The sequence below is a fragment of the Lissotriton helveticus genome, chromosome 5_1 (assembly GCF_964261635.1).
Source record: "Lissotriton helveticus chromosome 5_1, aLisHel1.1, whole genome shotgun sequence".
NCBI classification, from domain to species: domain Eukaryota; kingdom Metazoa; phylum Chordata; class Amphibia; order Caudata; family Salamandridae; genus Lissotriton; species Lissotriton helveticus.
The window spans coordinates 931510831-931528847 of NC_136065.1; the positions used below are offsets into that span (position 1 = coordinate 931510831).

At 48.8% G+C, this 18017-nt stretch overlaps 1 protein-coding gene across 3 annotated transcripts in view; it reads right to left on the bottom strand.

Annotated features, from left to right (window-relative positions):
- Positions 1 to 18017, bottom strand: part of EXOC6 (exocyst complex component 6) — a 1337279-nt gene that overhangs the window by 1018746 nt on the left and 300516 nt on the right. The window lies entirely within an intron of this gene.

An 18017-nucleotide genomic window follows, 5' to 3' on the forward strand; every position in this document is an offset into this window, starting at 1 on the left:
CATAGGTAAGATAGTGAGAGGCGCTGAACACAGCTTCATTTGTAATACTATACTAAAAGCTGTAAAACTGATAACATACACAATTGCCCCACAATTCAAGGGGTACTTGGTTGTTTCAACACAGACACAAACTATTACTAATCAAGATGTCTAGCGGCCCAGCGTAATAATGCTGTACTTGAATGGCCTCACAAGGCCCAAGTTTGTACTTTTTGAAAAATCCTCACATTAATAATAACAGCTTCGTTTTTATAAAAAGCTTAAACCCTCACCTGTCACTAAATGTTAATCTAAAGTTGCAAAGTTTGACTCCCCTGGAAATCATCGTGAAATGAATCAAAAATAATGCATCACTCAAAAACTGCACCCCCAATTAGAAAATAGAATTCTAATCTAACGTTAAACATTAGCATATCTACATCACAGAGAGACTGCTTTATTCATAACACAAGCTCCAAAAACTTAACTCATTGCTTTGCACAAGGCTTGCCTCGATGGGAGAATTTTTACAGCACATTTTCAATCCGACATTACGCAATATTTCGGCAAATGTGTTTTATGCATATGATTTTCACCAGTCTCCCCGTTCCTGAAATAACATGGCACTTTTGGACTTGACACAACAACCCTACTTCATGCAGCCCATTTCCCTGCACCAAAGAATGACGCCAGCTATGAACCAGTGGCAAAAAAACATCCGTACATATTCATTGCAAATTCGGCAAGAAAATTTCTCTCTTTTTAACTCGAACTCTTCCAATTTTCTATTTTATACTCCTGAAAGGTATGTGACTTTGTGAAATACCCATATAACGGGGTATATTGGTATTATTGGATAATAAAAATGTGATATGTCTATAACTAAAATTAATTTTCTGATACATTCCTAAAGAGGAGCAGTTTTTGCCTAACGTTTCATTTAGGTAGATTTCAAAAGTAATAGCCTGAGTTTGTCGAAATGCAGTTAGTAGCGTAACAACTAATAATTTAAAGAGAAAAACACGTTATTAAACCAAAGTAGTACCACAACTCAGTGCTTCAATCCCAACAGTTTTCTCACAACTCGTAGAAGATGATCTTTCATCCACTAACCTTTTTCTAGTCTGACATCTCCACAGCTGATGATTTAAGAATGCAATTAAATCAGGGCCAAGCCAATGCCTTAATCCTAATGGATTTGTCAGCAGCATATGACACAGTAAATCATGCCATACAGCTGGACTATTCCAAAGCACCTGGCCTAAAGTGTATCTATGGCTGTAAACCTTACTCTTTACAATAAGTAGAAACTACCAATTTGTCCTTGAATCCCTCTGGATTTCCTATTCCCTCATTTTAACATTTAACATAACATAACGTGTATTTGTAAAGCGCAAATTCACGTAGGCATCTTGGCGCTGAATAACAAATGTTTTATTGTTACCCAGCTCAATGGTACTCATTTTATCGACCTCAGAAAGATGAAAGGCTCAGGGGACCCGGCGGGATTTGAACCTGTGACCATGAGGTCAAACATGGCCTCCTACAGTGGACGCATTAGCCACTAACTCACCAGACCCGGCATTTATGTGAGCCTTTTAGAGAGAGCCCTTCCAAATCAAGGCTTACATAATTACATGACGCTGATGACACACAGTCAAGCTTATGTCTGGCTGGAAATCCTTCCAAGCACCAGGCTTTTTAACAAATCATAAAATGTATTTAGTAGTGGATGGGCAGCAACAACCTAAAGTTTAATGCAGAGAAAACAGAATTTTTTTTTTTTTTTACAAACCTTTATTTGCAAGAGACAAATAGAAACAAAGATGTGCCTACAACCCTCTTGGCCGGCCGATGCAGCATCTCAAAACAACGTTAAGGTACACAGCTCATCAGCCGACAACCAGGGGTCCGGCAGCCATGGTGCATGACATCGATCAATCACAAAACGACAGGATAGAAAAAGGTTTCATTTTTCAAAACAACTAAACAAACGAAGAAGAAAAAGACAAGGCTATGCCCAAATTGTTACGTCTGTGTCATGAGATGCGGGGCGAGTCAGACCTAAAACAGCAGGGAAAGACAGGAGAATCTACAGAGGATAAAAGAAAAAGGGAGGGGGGAGAGGGGGGACCCAGCGCCAGCGGTATAACAAAAATACAGCACGAGAAAGAGCCGAAACACACAGCTAAGGGGAACAGGGAGTATCAGGGGGATCAGTGAAAGGGGGGGTCGCAGACATCCCCACGGAACGAGTTCCATTGGCCCCATATCCTACCCCATTTTTTGGGCCTGCCACGGGAGACATACACAATCTTTTCCTTGAACATGCACCAGTCCATACTATCTTCCCACCCGGAGACCGATGGAGCCCTCTGAGATCCCCACAATTGTGCAATGTCCCTCCTTGCAACCATGGTCCCCAGCGTCACCCATTGAGTCTGAGCAACATTACAATCAGTCGGCTCCCATACATTCAAAAGACAACGCCGGGCTTCAGGCAGCAACTGAACTTGCGTAACTTCACTCATCACCGCATACACTCCATTCCAAAAAGATACAACCTCCGGACACTCCCATATAATATGGAGGAAGGTAGCAAGCATACCACAGCCCCGCCGACACAATCCATCCTCTGAAAAACCCATATGCATCAGTCGGGGACCCGTGACATAGACCCGGTGTAGAATTTTCAGCTGAACGAGTCGCAGACGCGCCGGAATCGCAACCTCCTTAGGAGAGGATATCGCGGCCTGCCAATCCTCATCATCCAGCTCCAGTCCGTCATCAGTCCAGGATGTACGCAGATCAAGCAGCAAATCCGACCGAGTATTAATAAGCTTCTTATATATAAGAGAGATAGTGCTGTCCGGCACATGTCCATCCAGCACCCTGTCTTCCAGGGGGGAGCTCTCCGGGATGGCAGACCCAGCCGGAAAAACCGACCCAATGGCATGACGAACCTGAAGGTACCGGAAAAACTCCGAATCAGACAAACCATATTCCTGTTGCAATACAGCAAAGGACTTAACCCTGTCCTTAACCCAGAGGTCATCCAACTTACTGATCCCGATGAGGTCCCATCTATCAAACCCTTTTGAGGTCCACAACTCACCCAGCCTCTCCGCGGCAAATAGAGGGGTCGCTCTGGTCAGCCTATCTGTCCATCCGGTAGCCGCGGTCCGCTGCCCCATACCCGCACCGCCACTCCAGTGGGTCCCGTCAAGTTCTTCCTAGCACCCCGAGAATAGAACGCCCTGTAATAATTTCCCCCGGGCAAGAGCCACCGGTCCATTTCGTAAGCAGGGTTCGGAACTGGACCATACATAGCATGATTCACAGCACTCAGTTGAGATGCCCAATAATACCGTCGTATATCAGGTAACGCAATGCCCCCATCGTACCAGGGTAACGTGAGCTTAGTCAACGCAATACGAGGCCGGCCAGCCCATACCAGCTTCCTTTGGAGGCCCTCAATTTCGCGGAAATAGCCAGCCGGCACTAGGTCAAGTGTATTTTGCACAGCATATAAGAACCGGGGAAGAGACATCATTTTAAACAGGGCCGCCCGTCCCAGGGGGGATAAGGGCAGATTACACCAAGCCGCAACGTCCGACCGAAGTCGGGCGAGTGGAGGCAACAGATTCCGATCATAGCGCAATACAGGGTCAAGTGAAATATAAATACCCAAATACTTAAAACCCTCGGTGCGGACCGGGATCGGGCACACTCGGGGCAAAGAGAGAGGGTCACAGGTAAGCGGGAAAATACAGGATTTGGACCAGTTGATAACCAACCCGGAGTTACATCCAAAGGAACGCAGGACATCAAAGAGGACTCCCAATGACTTACGGGGGGACGTCAAATACAACAAAATGTCGTCGGCATATAATGAGACACGGTCTTCAAAATCAGGGGACCACCGAATACCCTTCAAGGAGTGCTCCCACCGGAGCCAGGCGGCCAGCGGCTCGAGCGCGAGGGCGAACAACAGCGGTGACAAAGGACAGCCCTGCCTCGTGCCTCGCCCAAGAGTGAAGGGCCTTGAAGCTCTACCATTTACCACCACATGCGCCAACGGTTGCTCATACAGGAGTTTAACCCATGCAATAAATTTTGGGCCAAAACCGAACTTGGCGAGAGTAGCCCACAAATATGGCCACTCAACCGTATCAAAAGCCATCGAAGCATCAAGAGAAACCAAGATGGCCGGCTCACCAAGAGATCCCGCCCTCGCTATGACGCCATGCAGTCGACGAAGATTGAGTGCAGTATTACGCTGGGGGATAAAACCGGACTGATCAGGGTGAACCAGTCCGCTAATCACCGTGGCTAGTCGGTTTGCCAGTAGTTTCGCCAATATGTTGGGTTCCGCGTTCAAAAGCGAAATCGGGCGATACGAGGAATAGCACTCACGGGGTTTGCCGTCTTTATGAATGACCACAATAGAAGCTAGCCTCTGGTCTCTAGGAAGACAGCCGAGGTCACGCGACGCCGCAAACATACTCAGCAGATACAGCGCCATTTTATCTGGGCATAGCTTATACAGCTCGACCGGTATGCCGTTAGGGCCCGAAGCTTTTCCTGAACGAAGAGAGCGAATAGCGAGCGCGACCTCGTCGATGGAGAAATCAGCCTCCATTAAAACCCCGTCCGATTCCGCGAGACTGGGCAGCTCAAGATCACGAAGTAGCAAGCGCGAGTCCTCCTCCGGCAAGCCCGAAACCGGCGCATACACAACCCGAAAGTGCTGGGCAAACACCTCAACTATCTCAACCGGGTCCACGACTCGCACTCCATCAATTCTCTCAACCACAGGCACCACACGATTCAGTCTGTCTCGCTTATCCAGCCATGCGATCAACTTCCCCGCTTTGTCACCCACGTCGTACAGACGCCCCTGTTGCATACGATGCAGTGCCTCAGCCGAGGTAGTAACCAAGGCTCTGTAATCAGATTGCTTAAGAGCCAAAACATGCAGCGTCTCAGGCGTAACCTCAGCTTCCAACCGCTCCTCCAACACAGTAATCTCAGACTCCAATCTCACCACCTCTTCTTGTCTGCGCCGCTTCTTGTCAGCAATTAGGGATAAAGTCTGACCACGGATAACAGTTTTATAGGCCTCCCATAAGGAGACCGGGGAAGACACCGATCCCTCATTTTCAGCAAAATGCAAAAATTCATGCACTTGACCACCTCTGCTATGATCTTAGGGTCCTGAAAATGCCATGGGTTTATCGGGGCAATTCTGCCCCCATTCCCCAAACAGATATCCAAGTGAAGCCATATCGGGGAGTGGTCTGAGATCCCTCTAGCCAAGTGTTTAATTTCACGCACAGAGAGCAACTGCACCACCGGCACGAGGAAATAGTCAATTCTCGAGAGACTGCCATGAGCCCCCGAGTGGAAAGTGTACTGAAGCCGGCCAGGGTGCAGCTGCCTCCAGCAGTCGGCCAAACCAAAGGCATCCAAGAATTTCCCCAACCACAACTGCGAGGCAGGGAGGAGCCTGGGGGGGCTACGATCACTCTCTCCATTCGCCACAGAGTTAAAGTCCCCACCCAACACCAGTAAGCCATCGGGCAAACCAAGGACAACCTCACCCAAGTCGGTGAATGTGGTAGATTGCAGCCCAGGCGGAACATAAATAGACATTATGGAAATCAATTTCCCCTCCCATCTCCCCGTAATGCCAGCATAGCGGCCCCTGTCATCCAGCACCGTGCTATCTATCTCCAGGGGAAGGGAATTCCTGACCAGGATACCAACCCCTCTTGATCCTGAAGTAAAGCCGGAATGTGCCACCAATCGATAGCCTCTTCTATCCAATGCATGACAAGTATTGCCCACCAAATGGGTCTCCTGAAGCAAGACCACATCTGGGGTGTGTCTCTTCAAATATTGCAGCACAACCCCACGTTTTATCCTGTCCCCAAGACCGTTAACATTCCAGCTCAACACCCTGAGTCCCCTACCCCCCATCCCGGAAGAAGACCGACCGCCCCACCCATCCCGAAACAGACATATGAAAGCAATTGTAAAGCAAAGCACAGCCTCGAAACCAACAAAAAGAAAAGAACCCCACCACCACCCCCAAGGAACCCATCAAATTCAAACCCCCCTCCCTGCACCCCTGCGGTAGACCTAATAGCCACCCCAACTTGCAGTGTGCCTGTCGCCCCATTGAACTAATCCACAGAAAGAGAGAAAAAGTCCCCAGAGGAGGAAGATCCCCGAACCCCCCCCACCCCCGGGCATTCACACAATGCTTGAAACAAAGTCTCTAAGCCGCTGCAGCGGATAATGGCTCGCCGATGTAGACTCACTGCTCCTGGCCCTCCACGCCTCCCTCAGCGCCTCTCGAGTCCTCCGGGCCCTCATGATGCGTCGACAAAGTGTCTAACCATTCACTAACCACCTCAGGGCGGTCAAAGAAGAATGCACGATCAGCATGTTCGATTCTCAGGCGGGCCGGGAAGAGCATAGCATATTTCAGTCCCAGGTCCCTGAGTCGTCTCTTCACACCCGTAAAGTCCATCCTCTGTTTCTGAACTGCCTGAGTAAAGTCAGGGTAAAAACTAATTGAAACGTTCTCAAATTTAGTGGGCCCATTGGTGCGCGAAGCTTGCAGGATAGCGTCCCTATCACGAAAGTTGAAAAGTCTAGCAATTATGGGCCGCGGAGCGGCTCCCGACTTTGGCTTGCCACCCGGAACACGGTGGGCGCGCTCCACAGCGAAGAATTTACTGAGGCCTTTCGGCACTAGATGCTTCAACACGAGGTCCTCCACCAGGATATCAACAGGCATGTCAGCAGAAGTCTCCGGGACACCCACAATGCGGACGTTATTGCGCCTGGCCCGGCCCTCGAAATCTTCCAACCGATTGGCAAACAGGTCACAAGTAGTCCTAAGATGGCGGACCGTGGTCTGAAGGTCCGAGACATCCGTGGTCAAACTAGCAGTCTTGAGATCGAGAGATTTGACACGCTCATTTGTTTTCCCAAGGTCCGCTCTGATGAGGGTGACATCAATCGCCACCGTATCAATCTTAGCCGCTAGAGTTTCATATTGCTGACCCATGGCGGATTGGACACTCGCAATAGCGCCCATGACATCCTTCAACGTTGGCTCCTCGTCATCAGGAGCACCATCCCCAGCTTCTTCCAGGGCACCACTCAGTCCGCCCGGGGAGCCCCGTGGTCGAGTAAATCGATCAATGGTCTGAGATTGGGTGACCCCCCCTCGGGACGAGCCTCTATTGCCGCGCCTCTCAACGACTGTTCTGCCCGTCATGTCGTGGAAGGAGCTCCAACGGGAATTGTAGAATCAAGGCAAAGCGAACTCCGTCGTGGCAGGCTCTGAACTGCGAGTGGATAAGGGCACAGCATAAGCAGCAGGCTGGCAGCGATAGCAGAATCGGAACTCGGATCTGGAAGTGAGCGTTCACAACAAAGAGAAGAAACGAAACCGAAAGTACACCAGGGGCAGCGGGCGTGGCTTATCAGCCGTTGTTGTTCGATTGCCACCTGGGTACCTCGGGGACTCAAGCCCCCGGCTGGCATACGATATAGGCCTCAAAGTTCAAAGCGCAGCAGGTCCAGTATCCGACGGCCAAATCGATTTCTGAAAAGAACGCTGGCATCAGCAGGGCTTCAATAAAGAGCACCCATCGTCAAAATCAGGATCTTGCACAGGATAGTCGCGGGAGGCGTATCGGGAGCCCTTAGCTCACGCGTCCATCTTGGAATCGCGCAAAGCTCCTCCCCCGAAAACTGAAATTTTGATAATTAATGATTGATTTATGGCTAGATTCCTACTGGCCAGCAGGGACGGGCTCACTTTCCCCTTCTCTCAAAACCATTACAATAAGCTCTCTCTGGAAGGCTAGGTTTCATTTGTTAAATGTGCCTATGCTTTCCATCTGGAAGTAATGAAAAAGGTTTTTTCATTTCTATCAGAGGAAGGAAAAAACGTAATACATCTGCTCTCTTCGAGTCAATGAGAGCAGAGATTAACCTCATTCCCTTTATTTGGGGTTCTGAAACTTTCTACTCCATCAACTTCGGGTTATCTAGAATACTGCTGCCCACCTGTTATTGAGGGCAACTAGATTCTCCTGATTTTGCACCTTACTACCATGTCTCCACTGGTTAAAGATAAAGCGCAATATTCAATTTAGGTCTCATTGTACTGTTTTCATTTCTCTACAGCTAATCTTCTAGTCTTCCTAATGTTATAAAACATAGGACTGTTGGCCTTAGGTTTCAATATGCTCAGCAGAGCTACGGTATTTTATAATGGAAACTATATGTAACAAAAAAGTCTTCCTGTATTAAAACCTGGCTCTTTGGCCAAGCCTTTACTTGTTCCTACATACGCTTGCCTTCTTTGCTTGCTATGCTTCTGAGCCAAGAAACGTATGATGGTTGTGAACTCTGTATGTAGTTGTCACATAACATGACAAAGCTCTCTGTGATTGTTGTGATCACACAACATTGAAAAACGAGAAAGCTCTGTATATTCAAAAAAAGCAATTGACAAAGGAACAACAAAATTATTCGACACCAAATTTGGGTTATCACTATGCATCTAGAGTTGTATAATTAATCCATAGTTAAAATGCACACGTTGAGTGCGAGGAGCAAAATCACCTTAACCTCTTTTTGACATTATCTCAAAGTGCCCGATCTAAGATAGGCATTGTAGATTAGTGAGAATACAGAAATGTGCGGCGACTTCTCGTTCGGGTAAATAAGAATTTCTGAAAAGAAGTAAAATTGTGTCATGGGGTCAACTAGTGACGACAATATTCTCAACTATGGATTGTAAACAGGACCATTCTTTCTGGACAGTCTCCACACCTAACCGTTCGTATTTTACAATTTTTTTAACATAATTCTGTATTGGTCTAATAACAAACAGATCTAACAATATGGCTAGGCCTCTCACCTTACATGGTGAACACACCTCAACCCACAGCTCATTCAGGCTCCTGGACACACTCTCCATGTCTATAAGTGGACTACATCACATCCCAAGAAATTGGGAAATTCAACCCTCGATCGAAAGAGACTGAGGAAAGTCTCTTCCCAGGTAAGTAAATTATATGATTATTGCAATCCTTTAAGTAGTAATTACAGATCGAGTTGCCTGCTTTCTTTATTTTTATATTTCACACTGCATGACCCATATATTATTTGCACAGTTCTAACTCCTCTTTTTTCCAGCCCATGTAGATTATTTACACCAACATGTACATTTATTTTTTAAACGATTTTTACTTTGTCAAAAAACACAACTCAAACCCCAATGTCGACACTTTGTATCTCACAGGATGCCACAACAGTATATGTGGAAATTTGTCCAGATGCGCCTTCCAACCCCTCAGATCTCCCCCTCACATATAAAGGATATACTACTTCCAAAATGTAGAAGAACAAAACATGCCCTCATTCAGTCCCTACCGGATCGTCACTAAGGTCCCCATAGCGGCCCCACTTTTGCCAGATCTTTTCCCACTTTTGGAGGCATCCCGTCCCCTTATATACCTGGTCTTTCGCAGCCCTATACCACCAATCCATATTCATATTCCATTTGCCATTGTTCCACACTCAGTGGCTCGGCTGCCCATCATAAACACACATTTGTTTTTGTTTCGCCACTGTGAAACTCAGAGTGGACAGTGGTCTGGGGAACGTGCCTGGGTTTTTCTCCCACAAACATTCAGAATGATCACTTTAGCCGTGGTCACTGTCCCGAGACCAGCTCCCTGCCTATGCCCTTCTCGGACTCCGGCCCAGAAGTCCCTCAGCCTCAGACAGTCTCAAAGAGTGTTCAGGAAGACCCCTTGTAACCCACACCCCCTGTTGCATCTGTCGGAGGGAGCCCATCCTATCCTATACATAAGCACCCTTGTATAGTAGGACCTGTTCAACAAGCGCAACTGCACTAATCGAAAGCACAATGTTATGGCCACCACCCTGGGTGAATGAATCACTTCCTCCAATTTCTCATCCTCCATAGCTCCTACATCTACCAGTCAGGCCTACTGAAGCTTCACAAGGGGACCAGGGATGTTGTTCATCAAATTACTGTAAGGGAGATCGCACTCTTACCCAGTGGTTCAGTCAACAGCCTATCCTCAAGAGGAGATGCGTCATTCAATAGTGCGTACTGTTCCAGGGGCGCTAGTAAGGCAGGTCTCAGCTGAAAGTATCGGAGGAATTCCCCGGGTGCCATGTCATACTCCTCCTGCAATGTCTCCCAGGCAACCAGCTCCCCCCGCCCCCCTCCACGTCTCCTAGAGCTGAAATCCAGTTAAGTTCTACCTAGCCATTCCCTTGAGCCTCCACACCTCTGTCAGCATATCACTGTCCCAGAGTGGTGTCATCGCCATGGGTTTTCTCGGCCAGTCGAGGAATCTAGTAGCCACCCACCATACAGAGGCCACAACTCTTGTCAGTGAGTGACCTGCAACCTCCCTTGGAATACAGTGCTCTCGGAATGCCTTGCAGACCCAGAGATCTACGGCTTGCCATAATCGAGGTGTTCTCCTGAGGGGCGAAAACCCACTCATTAATAAGGATCAGTTGGAAAGCCCAGTAATATTTTGCTACTTCAGGGAGGGCAATGCCTCCATCCTACCACCCCCTCGTGAGTTTGGGGAGTGCTATCCTAGCAGTTCCCCCGGCTCTTAGGAGCAGACAAATCGTCTGGTTGACTCATTCAAAGAACTTAGGCGGAACCCAATATTGCGAATTATGTAGTACATATGGGAGCTTTGGCAAGGTCATCATTTTATACATAGCCACCCTGCCAAGAATTGATAACGGGAGCCTCCACTAGTGCTGCACATCAGCTCTGAAGCATTCCAGTACAGACTGACTGAGAGTGAGAGATCAGGGTGCCTGGTACCATAATGGCGGAGATATTTGAAGCCAGCGTGCTCCACCACTAGCGCCTCCAGGATGCACCAACCTGTAGCCAATACAAATAAGGGGTAGAGAAGGGACATACCCCAGTTGATCCAAAACTCTGAGTAGGTCCCATAAACGTGGAATAAAGGAAGCAGCCGGGAAGGGTAGACTCAGGACTGGTCACGTACAAGAGGATATCGTCAGCATACAGGAATATTTTGTCCTTTCAGTCCAATCCGGTCACCAGAGGGTCTGCCCGTATCCAATACGCCAGGGGCATCAGGGTGAATAGCATCAGCAACAGAATTTTTAGGAGTGAGATTAGTCTATAGGAAGCACAGTTTGTGCTTGGCTTGCCCTCCTTATGGACTACTACGATAGTTGCCAGCCGCCGGTCGGAGGGTAGGGGGGTGCGATATTCTGCATGTTACTATACAGGCGCGTTATAAGTTTCCGGGGGGAAGTAGTCTGAATGACATTTTCAAGTGCCATGAATGTGGGTGAGGGAGGGGAAAGTCGTGTGTTTTTGCCTGCAGGATGCCTTTAGTTTATAATAAAGAAACAGCTCCGAAAAAGTCCCAGCCCCTCCCTCTGTCGTTCCAGGTGGAGATCTGAATGTGTCCCCAGAGTGTAAATCAGCAAATGTATGCAGTTCCAGGTTTCTAGCTATTAATCTGTTAGCCCCCTCCAACAGTGCAGAGATCATGGGGTTGTGAGCTATACAGATGGATGGGGCATATAGTATGTGCAGATGCGCTCTATCATGAAGCCTGTCCCATTCCCACCTCAGGTTCTCCACTGTGTCAATGCCTTCTCGCGACCGTCTGTAGGGCCCGTAAACTGCCACCAGGAGAGGCACCGGTGCTGCAACATCGAGCTCAACCGCCACATGCGGCAGAAACGGGATGGCATATGGCCAATACTTCAAGAATTGGGCTTGCACGCAGTAAGCATACAGCTGGATATCAGGGGCCCCCAGTCTGCCCTGGGTCAATGGTAATGTCAGGAGCTTCCAAGACACCGGCGCCTGTCGGCCCGCCCACACCATGGATATCAATAAAGAGCAGATTGTGTTAAAAAAGGCTTGGGTGAGGGGGATTGGAATGTTAACAAAGAGATATACGAACTTAGGCAAAACCACCATCTTGGCTACTGCGATGCTCCCAGCCAGGGCGTGAGGCCGTTTTTTCCATGCTGTTACCCTGTCCTCCAGCCAGTCATGGCGCATCCGAAGTTCATGTTCCAAATTTCCTGCACATCGCGACTACGCAAGATGCCCCGATATTTCACCAGACCATCAGCCCATTGCAGGGAATAGTCAATAGGGAACGGGATTGTGGTGTTCGTAAGCGGAAAGAGAGTGGACTTAGCCCAATTAACAGATATACCGGATAAACTCCCTAATTTTATTAATTTATGGAGAATGGGAGCCTTGTTCACAGCAGGGTTGTTAATATACAGGGTAATGTCATCCGCGTAAAGTGAGATCAATAGGCCCCTGGTGCTGAACCCTAGCCCCCAGTCAGCATGATGTTGTCTGATCTGTGCCGCCAGTGGCTCCATCGCTATAGCGAAAAGAAGAGGAGACAGGGGGCAACTCTGCCTTGTTCCTCTCGTGATGCAGAATGGGCTCGATAGCATACCATTCATACGAATCCTTGCTAATGGCTCCGTGTAGAGCAGGCGTATGAGGCCTAGGAAGAGAGTGCTGAATCCCATTCTCTCCAGGACAGCGAATAAATATGTCCACTCTAGTGTATCAAACACTTTTGTGGCATCTAGAAATGCTGCAATCGCTTTAATATTAGGGTGCAAGTAGTGTAATACAGTAAAAAAGGTGCGAAGATTCTGCGCCGTAGACCGCTCCGGGATGAACCCTGACTGATCTGGGCCAGCAATTAATGGGAGCAGTGGCTGTATTCTGTTTGCAAGTAGTTTTACGAAAATGTTGACTTCTACGTTAATTAGTGACAACGGTCTGTAAGAGTCCACCTCGGCACTAGGTTTCCCGGGCTTCAGCAGTGTAATTATAATGGCTTTGCGCTTTGAGGGTGGCAGGACACCAGTCATCTAGGCCTCCTCATAGTCTGCTATAAGGTGCGGGGCCAGCTCAGTAGCATAAGTTTTGTAAAATGCAGTGGTGAGGCCATCGGAGCCGAGGGCCTTATCAGATGGCATGCTATGAATCACTTGGGTGACATCATCAGAGGAAAAAGGAACATCCAGATATTCTCTGTGACCCCTACCCAACCAGAGCAGTTCTAGGGAATCCAAGAACAGTTGCAGACCCTCCCGAACAGATCAGTGTGTGACCGTGTATAAATTGGCATAGAATTGTGTGAAGGTATCTAAGATTTCTTGCGGGTCTCTAGTTGGTGTCTGATTTTCTCCACGAATTTCAGTGGCGTAAGCGGCCACCCGCGGTGCCCGAGGCATGTTCGCAAGGCTTTTACCAGGCCTGTCCGCTTCCCCATATCTCCTAGCCTGTGTGTACATTTGCCCATAAATTTCACCTTCCGCTGTGCCTCTTCCTTAAATTCCAATAATTTTTCTGTTAGTGATGCTAATAGGGCGGGATCATCGGTAATACAGTATTATGTCACAAGCTCCTTGATACATGCCTCCAGGGAAGCGAAGGTGCTCCTTATTGCTTTCAGTATCCCAGCTTGACGTGCTATACATTGACCCCTTATCACCATTTTAAAAGCCTCCCACAAGGATGCCTAGGATGTGACCGAAACAATATTATGAGAGAAATACTCATCAATGTGAACACGTATTTCCTCCTTAAAGGCCTTGTCAAGCAGTGCGTTTGGAGGGAGCCTCCAGCTGTACATTCTGTTGGGTGCATTAGGCATGGATAAACGCAGGCGGCATAGTCTGACAAGGACTGGGGCAGATGGATGATCTCTTGTGTCCACATCAACACATCCCGCAAAACCAATCAGAAGGCGAGCCTCGACTAGGCACTGTGGTGTTCTGATATACAAGTGCCCTCCCTCACACTTTCATTACGTGCTCTCCAAAAATACGTTAGGTTGCCATCCCAGTGGATGGCATTTAGTGTAGTGCTAGAGTTAGGATGGGGTGAGCGAGATGTGCCCTTCCTGTCCACAGCATCCTTAAGCACTGCGTTAAAATCCCCGCCCATCATAATGGTATCTCACCTGGTGGATTTATAGCTTGGAAAAAGTCTGGGTTATCCGTATTGGGCCCATAGATTGCCACTAATGTAATCTTCAACCCTCCCAGCATCCCAAGCAATATAACATATCTTCCCTCACGGTCGAGATGGGATTCATGCAAGTTCCAGTCCAGCCCTTGCCACATGAGTACAGCCATGCCACATGCATAGTTTGAATACAGGGATGAATAGGCATGCCCGCAGCATAAGTGTTTTAGCCTGGTGTAGAAGGTATTGTTCAGATGAGCCTCTTGTAGACAGCAAATATCTATATGATGCTTGAGCAAATATGAGTGGACCAATCTGGATTTTCTATGGTCGTTGAGACTGCGAATGTTCCAGGTTATTAAATTCAGCGTTGTCATGTTTTATCCTGTGTCCCCTGAAGTATGAACTTGTGACATATGTTTGGTGTCCTGTCACCCCCAATATCAGACTGGGGCGTGGCTGTGCTAATTGTGTTCTCTGCTGCCAACATGCCCCGAATGAACACCATGCTTAGGCTACATCCTCTCCTCACGAAATTGTTGCTATGTGCCATTGCACTGACTAGAACCATAACCGCACCCTTGCCCACCCTCCCCCCAACCACACTAACCCCCCAATCAGGTTGTGTATTATCCCACCCCTAAGGAACAAACATAACATTTTACTCCCACGTTAAATCAGGAGCTGTTGCCGGGAGCTCTCCCTGGGGGCGTGGGGTGGCTGGCGTACTACCCTGCTTAGGGGCAGTGTGGCCGAGCATATAGCAGAGAGACAACGATTTGTGATCGGGGAGTAGTCCACTTAGTCGCCTTTCAGCTGCATCAAGGATAGAGAACCTCCCTTTGATACCATAGGTAACGAAACATTGCTAAATCTAATTGTATCGCCATAACACACACAGCCAAAGCTCAGACATTTTTACCAATCAAAAAAATTCAATCACTGTCACTTAATCTGGCCTCCGACGTGTGACCCTGAGGAGATTTGGTACCATTCTGATCCCCCTCCCCCACATGCTTGGCAAACTTCATTGCAGACTTTGGATCACTAAAATGATGGACAGAGCCCTCATGTGTCACTTTGAGCTTCGCAGGATACAGCAAAGCATAGGGAATCTTGGTCCGCAGTAAGATACGCTTCGCTGGAAGGTACTCCCTGTGGGCCGCCTGAACCGCCAAAGTAAAATCGGGGAAAAAAGAAATTGTATTCCCTTTATGGTAGGTGGTGCCCATCTCTCTAGCCAATCTCAATATAATGTCCCGGTCCAGATAGTTTAATATCTTTGCTAGAATTGGTCTAGGTGTTGCTCCAATAGGTGGTCTGGGGCCCAGAGTGCGATGTGCTCTCTCCACTGCGAACATTGTGGACAAATCTGAGCCGAACAGTTCCCTTAGCAATTTGTCTATAAAGGACTCCATTTTGGTGATGGCGGTGGTTTTAGGGATTCCAGTTATCTGTCGGTTATTGAGGCGAGACCTGGCCTCTAAATCGTCATTTTTGGCCCTGATCAGATTAAGCACCTTGTACATATTTAATAGCTGATCTTTGGTTTCGAATTGGAACTCATGATTGTCCGAGTTTCGGTTCTCCAATTGATCCCGCTGTGTCTCATGCGTGTCAACCTGTTTTTAGACTAGGTCTAATTGAGAGGTAAATACATCCAGCTTAGTGTCTATAGTCTTTAGGCTAGATCGCATTTCCAACAATAATGTGCGGAGGTCCTCCCCTTGTTCCTTTGACTGTTCACTGGTGATCGATCATTGCTCCCTTCAAGTTCAGATTCCGTTAGTCTGGTGTGTCTTTTAGTTTCAAATGTTAATTTTGGCTGCTTTACGTCTTGCTTACCCATGGTTCTGTGTATTGCGATAGAACAGTGTGCCGTCTGATGCTGGATGTAGTCGGCCTAGAATGGTGTGTTTCTTCTCTGGTTTGATAAGTGGGCCCCGGGGCACCTAGTCCAGAACAGTCCAGTGCAGTGTCTCGCTCTACGTGGCCTGGAGGGTCTCCCTGCATCACGCACCCGCCTATCAGTGATTTAGTGCTGCTCAGGCTACCGGCGTGCGAGCAGGTTCCAGTTTCCTGTGTAACCAGGGCTCTTGTCGTGCCCATCACTCCTTATAGAATGGGGTTCTATTAGGCCTGTTGGTGCCTAAGGCCAATCTTATTATGGCTGTATGGGCACCCGGGGTATCTGTAGCCTCCCTTGCCACCATGTCACTCAGCCACTCTAGTTACGCCCTTCCGCGGCCCGGGACGCACCACACAGCGTATGGGTTGCTGGGGGGCAGCCCCACAGGCCACGCCGCCAAATGAGCCAGTCCGCCTTGGCCCATGAGAGCCGCCCCAACCCCGATCCAGGAGCGCGCCAAGGGGACTGATGTCGGTGGGGGTCCGGCACTCACCTGCAGCTCCCCGTCCGGCAGTGTCTCTCCCTGAGTTCCCTGCTGGCAGAGCCGGAACGAACCTGCGGGACCGCCTGCACCCAAGATGGCGGCTTGGCATCTCGGCGACCGGGGGGCACTGGCTGCCTTCTACCAGATCGCCTCAGTCACAGATGCACGGGCCCCCCGTCTGGCACTGCCTCACCTCAGATCAGGAATCAGGACCCGATGATGCGTCAGGCACCCAGCCGCCAACATGGAGCTCCTCGCAGACGCCGCACAGGCATGGGGAACTCAGCGCAGCGGGCAGGTCTCCTCCTCCAGGGGTCCACAGCCATCCTCCAGCTCAGTGCACAGCCGCATGCGACCACCCAGTCACAGCACAGCTCCGCAGGAATTGCCCAGGAGCCATTTGGGGTCCCCGATGACTCTCCAGATGAACAGATTGAGTTAGGATGTTAACTCGGCCAGCAGAGCGCGCTTAACAAGCGGCCATCTTGCAGCATGGTTAGGCCACACCCCAGCCATGCACACCTTATTCCGTCACTTGATGCAATACAAATGACCTTACAAAAGAAATGACTAATGCCATTGTATCTACAGGGTTGGACCCCCATTAAGGCTGATGTGGGCAGAGACCAGAGGTTATTACCATAAGAGAATGATAAATTGCAACATATGGTCTTGTAGAACAAGTTACTACTACCTTATCTGGTAGAGACTATATTTAGCCGCAGATTCCTTACCTTAGAATTTCCACAGGTGTCAGACTGGATCTGGAAGATTTTGCATGAGCAGTACCCCCTGTGCGCCGGTAGGTGCCGTCAATCAGCTCTGGGTGCATCGTCTTCTGCGCCGCATGTGATGTCTGCGACACCTATCTAAGTGCCATCCAGGCTCACTGACGTCACCTATTTTTTTAACGACTTTCCACGCCACAAGGACAGAGACTTAAAGAACACTGACCACTAGTGTGGAAAACTAGGGCCCTGAAAGGGATCAGTCCTGTCTCTAGAAATCCGTTTGCAGAGTGGGGATAATGGGTGGGTCAGTAAGGAATCTCTGGCTAGATATGGTCTCTACCAGGTAAGGAGTTACTCAAGGTAAGTAACTTGTTCATCTGACAGAGAGTTCTAGTCGCAGATTCCTTATGTTAAAATAGACACCCAAGCACTACCATCCCTGGCAGCGGGTCCGTGAAACAATTTCAAACAAGGATGCTCTGCAGGACCGAATAGGCAAAATGTCCATCCCTACGGACCTGACTGTCCAAGCAGGAATGTTTGGTGAATGTGTGAGGCAACCAGACTGGAGTTGGGGAAGGTTGAGTTGGTACAACTGGTACTGGTCCAGATCCAGGAGCGGATCCCTGGAGCAGAGTCTGGAGTCGCCGGCAAGGAACCAGATGGGGCCCATGCCGACCCTTCGGGGCCCAAAGGCGTGCCAGAGGAGTTGAGCCACCCAAATATTAAGAACATGGCCTCATAAAACTCCCTCAGTTGGGCGGGGATTGCTCCCGCTCAGGAAAGTCGGGTAGGCACGTTGCTAGCCCAGGCGCACAATCGACC